Raw genomic sequence first — 10,253 nt, 5'->3', positions numbered from 1 at the left:
AAAAACAAGCATCCCTTTGGAAAAAAAAAAAAAAAAAAAAAAAAAAAGAACCAAGTGCTGTTCTGATGATCTATTCATAACTAAGTGTCCCAAGACATAGAGACTGAAAACAAGAATCATTTATTTGCTGCCTCTTCCGCAATGTGGCAAGAACTACTTTTCAGACGCTGAAGGCTCTCTGTTGTACAAGGTGTGGTTTTGCACCAGAACCCTAGGATTCTCGGTGAGACTCTCCCACTGGGGCTTCCCAGAGACTTGGCACTGTCTGCTTAGCTCATACACACATCCAGGACCCTGGGATACGCTGGGTCATAGGACACAGTATCCGTCCCTCAATATTTTCCCATCCTAGAGCCCGCCCTAGCCCTGTACTCCATCAGACATGGCACCTTACCAAGTCGTCCAGTGACTGGACTGGAGCAGTATTTAGTACACTGCCTTCAACATCCAAATTAAAAAGTGGTAGGAGGGGCCATCCCAGTGGTCTAGTGGTTAAGGGAACTGGATCCCAAGTGGCCTACCACGTGATTCAAATTCTGGCCTCAGCGTTTGGAAAGAAAAACAAAACCATGCTGGGGGTATGTGAGCTCCACATTCCAATGGGATGGAGAAATGGAGGCGGGACTGCAGCTGCGCCTCTGGGTGAGCGCACATGCCTCGGGCTAAAAAAAAATGTAGGAGGAGATAAAAGATACAATAAGCCGTGCTTTACCGTGGAGGGCATGTCCCAGCATGCCCCAGTTCATCTGACCACCTGGAGCTTAACTAACATGATACGCCTCTAAATTTTTTTTTCTTTTTTTTTGGAGAGGTTTTTGCTATAGGGCGCGTGCACTTGCCAGAAAGACAGAGAGAGACAGAGAGACAGAAAGCAAGAACTCACCCCCCCAAGGGGGATGGCCACGCCGCAATCCCTTCTCCTCCATTCTCCTCTCGAGGTCTCGGGCATGCACGCACACGCGCCTGGCGTGAGTTTAAGCCGCCGGGTCCAGGACTCGAACTGTGGTCGACTACATGGGAGTTCAGCGACATAGCCATTATGCTAACTGCTGATCACACGCCTCTAAATTTTTGTGGGGAATTTGCATGTGAATCACTTTTGGCTCCCTTTCCTGATACGGATAGAAAAGATCACATTTGCCATATAATTGGCTTCTTGCATGAGATGTGGACTATTCAGGGGTGAGGCTGTGTCTGATAATGGCTGCAGTTAGGGCTGCCGTGTGGATAACCACAGCACCATACTTCATTTGGCTTTTACAGGGGCATTAAAGGGTGGATCAAATGAACATATGGTGGGGGCCACCTCTGCGTCCGTTTCATCTTTGAGGGTATCACTAATCTCTGCAGTTTGTTTTTTTTAAGAGACATTTTTGCTCTAGAGTGTGTGTATTCACTGGAAAGACAGCGAGACAGAGAGACAGAAAGCGAGAAATCACCTCCCAGGGGGGATGGCCACGCCACAATCCCTTCTCCTCCACTCTCCTCTTGGGATCTTGGGCACGCACGCACACGTGCCCAGTGTAAGTTTAAGCCATCAGATCCAGGACTCAAACTGGGGTCAACTACATGGGCGCTGTGTAACCATTATCTGCTGGCCTCACTAATCTCTGCAGTTCTACCTGGGATGTGTGTGATATGGCTTCTGATTTACTGTCTTAACAAGTGGGATTATACTAGAGACTTTTTTTATTAAAGAATTATTTTATTAATCATGAAGCAAGTAGCCAAGCCCACAAACTTAAATCATGGTCGGCCATATAGGAGTCCAGCGCCTTAACCACTATGCCACCTGCCGGCTCTTACACTAGAGACTTCTATTTGGTCCTTATTTCCACCAAGTGGGTGCTTATTCCAAAGATTAGAGAACTGTGTGAAGGTTCTGACAACCACTAGGCATACCCATCTCAATTTGCACTCAGGGCCTAGAAAATAGCTTTTGGTCTCTTTTCTAGATATGGATGGGAAAAAAATGCATTTGATGGGGCCAGCAGGTAGCGTGGTGGTTAAGGCACTGGACTCCCATATGGCCAACTGTGGTTCAAGTCCTGGAGTTGATGGCTTGCTTTCTCACTCTCTGTCTCTGGTCAAATAGAAGAAGAAATAAAAAATTAAATAAACAATTATTTTTATTTATTTATTTATTTTATAATTATTTTATTTAACTTTATTTATTCATTCATTTATTTCATTTTTTAAAATTTGACCAGAGAGGGACAGAGCGAGAGAGAAAGAGAGAGAGGGAAAGTGAGAGAGCAAGCCTCCAGGTCCAGGACTTGAACCGTGGTTGGCCATGTGGGAGTCCAGAATCCTTAATCGCCACGCCACCTGCCAGCCCAATTTTTAAAAATGCATTTGTTACATTATTGGCTTCTTGCAGACTTTTCACAGACTCAGTGGACCGACTTGGAGATGAACTTGGATAGGGTTCCATTTATCACCTGGCCTCGTATGTCCCCTTACTCTAAAATGAGGCTACACTGGCATTTCGGCCAGCTGGAACTGGTGTAAATTCAGATCCTCTATCTAACAGACCTCAAAAGATCTGACTCTCCCCTTTCCACATTGTACAGCTATTCTGGTAAACAGCCAGAGGGCACTTTGTGGGCAGAGTGGAGGAAATACTTATTTTGCATACTTAGAGTGGCATTATGGGTCTTCCTCTTAATTCAGCAAGTCTTGGGGTCTGAGAACTGGCTTGCTTCTGGAAACTAGGTGAGAGAGTGCGGTTTTCTGTCGTGGCAGCTGACATCAGCCTCTGCTCATCCACCCTTGATCTTCCGTGGTTACGTCAAGCATTACCCTCATTAAATGCTCGTTTCTCTTACCTCTGGGCACACCACTGTCACCAAGTCCTGAAGATCAGGGACCCCTGGCTACCAGTTGGACCTTGCTGCCTGGTAGGGTACTTGCGTCCATCTTGCCTCTGATGGTTACTTGGCCTCTCCCAGAATCTTCGTGTCTCCATTGACAGTTGCCATGGCTTCTAAAGGCAGCATCTCCTCAGCTGGCCTGGACTGCGGGGCACGCACAGCACTGAGCCCCTCTCACTAGTGTTTGGTCAGGTATAGTTGGTGAGTTAGCTGTTTCTCCCACTTACAGGGACTAATTCTTGCTTGAGCAAAGCTGACACCTGACCCTAATTACTACAGCTCCGTGGACCAGCTGCCTGTTTTATTTATAAAGTTTTATTGGAATGCAGGTATGTCCATTTGTTTACCTACTATGCATGGTTGTTTTTGCATCTTTTAAAATTAATTAATTAATTTATTTTTATATACATTCAATGACATTGTTTAGCTTACGAAGTGAACATTTCGATATGTGAACAATTCTCCCCAGTCCCGTTGATCAAAATATCTTCAACAGATTACACCACCCCTCCCATCCCATCAATGCGCTGCCTCTGTATCCCTCCTGTTTTTCCGTTGTTTTAAGTAGAGCTAAAGTAATATTGAGTAGTTGCGACAGAGACCCCAAGGTCCAAAAATCTAAAATATTTACTAGGTTGCATCTTTAAGAAAAAGATTTATTCATTTAATTTTATTTGTTATTATTACCTAGCCTTTAATTTGATCAGAGTGAGACAGAGAGAGAGAGAAAAAAAAATGAGAAAGCAAGCTACCAGCTCAAACTACGATTAGCCATGTGAAAGTCCAACACCTTAACTACCATGCCACCTGCTGGCCCTCCTTAAAATGCAGTGCTGGTTGCATTTTAAGAAAATGTTTGTGGGATGGCTCTGTGGCCTGGTAGTTAAGACAGCTGGGTGCCATGTGACCAGCCCCGTGGTTTGAATCCCAGTGGTTTCAGAGACACACTAGGCACATGTATATATTTGCCCAAAATCCTGAAAGGAGGGAGAGATGGATGGGGAGAAATTGTGGCATGACCATGCCCCACCGGGGGGGGGGTACTTCCACCGCTCCTTTCCTCTTGGTCTCTCTCTGGCCAGTGCACACATCCTCTAGCAAAAAGGAAAGAAAGGGGGCCAGCAGATAACATAGCAGTTATGTCACTGGACTCCCACATGGCCTACTGTGGTTCAAGTCCCGGACCTGGCAGCTTCCAAATCATACCAGGCATGTGTGCATGCATGTCCAAGATCCCAGGAGGAGAATGGAGGAGAAGGGATGGAGATATGGCCATCCCCCCAGGGGGTGACTTCTCACTTTTCCTCTCACTGTCTCTGTCTCTCTCTGGCAAGTGCACACGCCCTAAGGCAAAAATCTCTTAAAAAAAAAGAGAGTGAGAGAGAAAGGAGAAAGAAAATGCTTGCTGATTCTGGTCAGAGGCAGTGAGGGAAGAAGGGACAGATCTCGAAGTAGATAAACATTGCTGTGAGTTACCTACCTCAGGTGAGTCTCACATGGTCTTCAGGTTAAGGGAGACTGTTCTCTAGCAGATGAGGGGCACTTCTGCAGGCCTGGAGGGTTCAGATGAAGCTGGGGGCACAAGGTTTTCAAGTACACCTGTCGCCTTCTCTGTCAGTCTGGACAGTGTCTGGGGCATCTCCTTGGGCTGTCTGGTCAGTTTCTCCTGTAGCTTGGCTACTTTTATAATCAGATCCTGGGCCTGATTTTCAGCACAGATTACCATGGGCCGTAAGAAATGAGGGTTAGTTAGAAGGCCATTACAGAGTTCTTCTGTCTCCCACAGCATGGGCCAAGTTGAGCCTTTGTTTGTTCAAGGCTCGTAGATAAGTTAACAGAGGCCACCACCTTCCCGATCCTTATTTCTACCACTGCTCCCTATCGTTCAAGTGTTGAACCTCTCACGTAGGTCATTGGGACCTCTGGAATCCTGCTTGTGCCTTAGCCCGACCTCGGCACACAGCTGCCTGGACAGCCGGCAGCCTCTCGCCAACTCCTCCTCGTCAGCACTTGGGCCCCGTTGTCGCCTCATGGTGAGAGATCCATTGCTCAGAAGCCCGTCCTGCCTTCCATCATTTCTGGTACCAACTGTCTTTTTTTTGTCAGAAGCGGTCCGAGAAAGGACTTGTACACAGGTAGGTTCACTGGGGAGACAGCCTTGGGAAGCACAGATAAAAGAGTGGAGAATGCTGGGACCAGCACTTAGCGTAATGGCTATGTCGCTGGACTCCCACGTAGTCGACCGTGGTTCGAGTCTCGGACCCGGTGGCTTAAACTCATGCCGGGCGCGTGTGCATGCGTGCCCAAGATCCTGAGAGGAGAATGGAGGAGAAGGGATTGCGGCGTGACCATCCTCCCTGGGGGGTGATTTCTCGCTTTCTGTCTCTATGTCTCTCTCTTTCTGGCGAGCGCACGCACCCTATAGCAATAAACCTCTCCAAAAAAAAAAAAAAAGAGTGGAGAATGCGAGAAAGCAAAGGAAAAAGCCAAAAAAGGTGTGGGTGGTCAAGGGCTACTGCGGACGGCTGGCGCTTACGCGGGGACACGGAACATGCCCTGCAGTGGTCTCTGGGGTTCTTACCTATGACACTGCCCGTTGCTGACTGAGGGCTGGCTCCAGGGCCAGGGCCAGGCTGGCCCTCCGAAGGCGGAACGCTTCCTGTGGTGCCCGAGAACCAGCTGCAGACAGTTGAGGGGAAGTTGTCCGCCCACCGGGAGCTATCTGCAACAGCTTCAGGTGAACTCGGATATGGTCAGTATCTCCTGAGGTCACACCCCTAGGACGTGGTGAGCAGCCAGGATCTCCACACGGGACTCTAGGTCACACTGCCAGCTAGATAAGCCAGAAAGAGGAAGGACCTCACCCAAGGCACTACCATCAAGATCATTCTAAGAGAAGGCTTATCAAAACTGAGCTCCTGTGGGCCCCTCCTAGGCCTTTGTAGAACTGAAGTTGGTGCGGTGCAACTACAGCTTCGAAGCAAACTCCCCTGGCCCTGGTTTCCTGTGGGGACCCACGAGAATCCTAAGCTCCTTCTAGAGATATTTTGCAGTTAGTAGCTGGAGATAGGGAGGCCCAGGTCCCTTAACTTGAGCCCTAGCTGTTGCTACCGCACCCCTGAAGAATCCTTGCAGTTCAGCTCCTTTTACAATCAGATCTGGGGCCTGATTTTCAGCACAGCTTACCCTTGGGCCATAAGAAATGAGCCTTATTTAGAAGGCCATTACTGAATTCTTCTGTCTCCCATAACCGGCCCAAGTTGAGGCTTTTTTTGTTGTTGTTCAAGGTTTGTAGAAAAGTTAACAAAAGCCAACAGAGAGTATCTTACTTTGAGGATTGCCAAACCGTGAAGCGAATTCAGTCCTCTGTAGGAAATTGAAAATTGGTGAGTGTGAAAACTTCCCTAATTGTAAAGTGGGTTCACTGCCTTTGTTCCTTGTCTATTAATTCTGATTTTGTAAAATTTAGTTTCTTAACTCAGTGTTTTTTAGAAAAAATTATTTATTTTCCACAAGCAAGAGAGAGATACACACGGAGAGAGATAGAGGCAGTACCCCTAAGAGGGTCTTGATATCAGTTCACCTGAATCTTTCTCATTTTTCATGTTGCATAATACACTGTTATATGGACATATCAGAGTTTATTTAATCAGTTCCCTATTTTTAATTTTTATTTGTTTTTATAGAATTTTAAAAATTAAATGAATTATTACTTTTGAATTTTACCAGAGAGAAACAGAGAGAGGGAAAGTGAGAAAGAAAGTCACCAGGTCTGGGACTCGAACTGTAGTCGGCCATATGGGAATCCAGTGCCTTAACCACCACTCCACCTGCCGGCCCTCCCCCTATTTTTTTATTAAGATTACTTACTTTGTTTTTTCTTTTGTGAGTGAGGGATAGAAAGAGACAGAGAGGGTGCCAAGTTTTACTACTGCACCACCATTCGACCCCAGCAGTTCCCTATTGATGGGAATTTAGTTGTTTTCAATACTTTGCTACTATAGACAATACTGTAATTAATATCCTATATTGTCATATTGTGCTTCATCAGGAGGACAAACAATTAGAAATGAAATTGCTAGGTAGGAAGATATATTTTTTAGAGGTTTTTGCCTTAGGAAGCATATCCTTGCCAGGGAGAGAGAGAGGCAGGCAGTGAGAGGGAAAGTGAGAAATCACCCCCCAAAAGGAAATGGCCACTTCTTTGTTCTCCTCCTGGAATTTTGGACGTGCACGCACATGAGCCCCACATGAGTTGTAAGCTGCCGGGTCCGGGACTTGAACTGTGGTTGGCCATGTGGGAGTCCAGCGATGTAACCGCTACACCATTTGATGGCCTCATTTTTGCATTTTAAATGTTGGTAGATATCACTTATTTTTTTTTTACATAAAAGGTGTACCAGTTTACATTCCTACCAACAATATATGAAACTGTTTTCCTACTCCATCTTTACAACACAGCATATAGTTTTTTTCCTAGTTCTACCAGTTGAGAAGTTGAAAATAATATCTCATTGTTAATGTCTCATTGGAGTTTCATTGTTTGTCTCTCTTATTATGAATGGAAACAAACATTTTCGTACGTCTAAACGCCATTGATACTTCTCTTTCCATGAATTGTCTATTCATGTGCGGTGCCGATTGCTCTCGTGCGTTTCTGGTCTTTTGTTGATCTCTGGCTCTTTAGGGGGAGAGGAAATGAGCTCATTTTCTGTGACATGTGAATATTGTTCAGTTTGTTCACCTTTTGACTCATCCATGGTGAGTTTTTTTCCTTAGTTAAGTTTTTAAAAATTATTTACTTATTATTATTATTAATTTTCTATAAGACACATGTACTCACCAGCCCTTAATTATTTTGAAGGAAATCCCAAACAACATATAATTTTATGATTTTTGAAATCTTTAAAGCTCTTTTTTTTTTTTGTGAGGTTTTTGCTATAGGGTACGTGCGCTCGTCAGAAAGATAGAGACAGAGAGACAGAAAGTGAGAAATCACCCCCTGGGGGGATGGCCACGCCGCGATCCCTTCTCCTCCATTCTCCTCTCGGGATCTTGGGCACACACGCACACGCGCCTGGTGTGAGTTTAAGCCACCGGGTCTGGGACTCGAACCGCGGTCGACTACATGGGAATCTAGCGACACAGCCATTACACCAACTGCTTAAAATTCTTTCTTTTATTATTATTTTTAATATGCTATCAGGCACCATGTCCTTGCTAGAGACAGAGAGAGGGAAAGTGAGAAACCACTCCCCAACGGGAAGCTAGCTATGCTTTATCCCGGCTTCTCCATTTTTTTGCCAGGGATTTTGAGCACACAGGTGCCCAGCATATTTTTCAAACCACTGGGTCTGGGACTCAAATCACACAGTCAGTTGTGTGGGAGCTAGCTGCCTTACCCACCATGTCACTGGGCGGCCCCAAATGCTTCAACTCTGATCCATCTGGCATGATTTTAAAATTAGAGTGCCAGTGTTATTTTTTCAGATACCTGGCTCATTTTTTCAACAGTTTATTGAATAAATTACCCTTTTCCCACTGATTTGAAATGACACCTTTATCATACACTAAATTCCCAAACATATTTGAGTCTATTCCCGTTTATTCTTTTTTTTTTCCCTAGAAGGTGTATGCACTTGCCTGACTCTCTCTCTCTCACACACACACACACACACACACAGAGGAGAAAGACCCCCCCCTTATGGAGGTAATCCCATCCCAATCCCTTCTCCTCCATATCTCTCCTTTTTGCTATTTTGAGCACTCATGCACTTTTGCCTTATACTACCAGGTCTGGGACTTGAACCACACAGTTGACTATGTGGGATTTGGCTGTCTTAACCACTAGGCTGTGGCCATTCTTATCTAGTCTAGTCTTCATTCTGTTCCACTGGTCCACCCAGTGCCACCATGCTCTGTTCTGTTCTATTTTTCTTTCTTTTTTTTTTTTTTAATTGTCACTAGGTGTCTGTACTTGCCAGAGACAAGGGTATGGGGGAGAACATATCCCAGTGGGGTGTAATCAGGTTTCATTCCCTTCTCCAGTTCTCCATCCTGTCAGGATTTGGGGCACTCACACACATGTACCTGGTGTGTTTTTCAGGCCACTGGGGCCAGGATTTGAAGCGGCCATGTGAGATGTGGCTCCCTTAACCACTAGCCTTTGGAGTTGGTCTGCCACACTGTCCTGATGGTTGTAGCTCTACAATATATTCTGGTTCCCTAAAAGCTGATATAGATATAAGGCTCCTTAGGAGACACCGTCTGACGGCCAGCTTGGTGACACAGTAGAAACGTGCTGCTCAAACGATGCTGGGTGCATGTGGAAGATTGTGGGTTCAGTTCTCTGGTCGACCTGTACATGCTGGCATTCTTGCCTGAGACCCTGATTGGCTGCCAGTTGGGGAGGAAGGACTTGCAGTAAGGGAGGGTGTGCATTTCCCCTAGGCCATTCCATACAGCCGACATTAGCTGTGCCCTCCACCCTCTGGCTGGGGTGTGGCCTCCCCCTGGCAACTGGAGACTTGTGCCCAAGTCTCCTTTTGCCATAAGGGCTTGAATAGCCCCCCTGACCCTTTAGAGCCTCTGCTTAGTGGGCCTTTCTCCCAGCCCCAGCATTCTCCGGTTCCAAGACTCTGGGGTGAGGATCCCTGAGGGTGCCAGGCCAGATTGTGAAAGGCTCACCAGTGGTCGCTTCAACAGGAAGCCCATCAGATGAACACAGGAGATCAGCCCGCTGAGGAACGGAAGGGTGATTAAGCAAGAGACACGGCCATCAACAGTCTCACAGCTCGTGGGCCCCACTGGGCAGTGGTGGCCTCGTTACCAGTCCAGGAGCACGGGGCTGGGTGTCTGACTGGGAGCCATTGAGAGGTGGGAGCCTCCCCTGACAGGGCTGCACTGCTTCTTTGAGTTTGGAGGGAAAGGGGAGGGAGTCATAGCTTCTCTCCAGCTCCAGTGACAAGGTGCCGAGGGTCAAGCTCTCCAAGAAGGGCACTGGGGGCTGTCTGCATGGTCTAATGGCGGGCCCTTGGGTGGGAGGCTGGGCCAGGGCACCTTCCCTGACTTGGTTCATCACCTTGGGCAGGTTTCCTGGCTTCTAAGAGCTTTGGTTTCTCTACCAGCTAGTGGGGAGGGGGAGGCGGGAGGGTAAGCAGACTGGAGTGAGGCACAGGTGGTCCCCCCGGGTCACCGGTGTGGACACTCTGGTTCCATGCCTATCGCTGTTGTTTGGTTGTTGAAGTAAGAGGCACACGGAGCAGACCCGGTTCTCCTTGGTGAGACGGTGATGGGGTGGGGGGCTCTCGGGCACTGCAGACACCATCCTGCAATCTGCCACTGCCCTCCCCCCGCCCCCCACCATCCTTAAAGGAAGGG

At 47.1% G+C, this 10,253-nt stretch overlaps 1 protein-coding gene across 1 annotated transcript in view; it reads left to right on the top strand.

Moving 5' to 3' along the window:
• Window positions 1-9,677: 9,677 nt before the first annotated feature.
• The window catches only part of RAB44 (RAB44, member RAS oncogene family), a 42,593-nt gene continuing 42,017 nt past the window's right edge, over window positions 9,678-10,253 (top strand). Inside the window, exon 1 of the mRNA XM_027771888.1 lies at window positions 9,678-9,749. The gene's annotated coding sequence lies outside the window, so the exon portion shown is untranslated. The remainder of the gene's footprint in view (window positions 9,750-10,253) is intronic.

Source organism: Tupaia chinensis, unplaced genomic scaffold (genome assembly GCF_000334495.1).
Source record: "Tupaia chinensis unplaced genomic scaffold, TupChi_1.0 Scaffold000238_1, whole genome shotgun sequence".
Lineage (NCBI taxonomy): Eukaryota > Metazoa > Chordata > Mammalia > Scandentia > Tupaiidae > Tupaia > Tupaia belangeri.
This window is presented reverse-complemented; position numbering and strand designations above follow the sequence as displayed.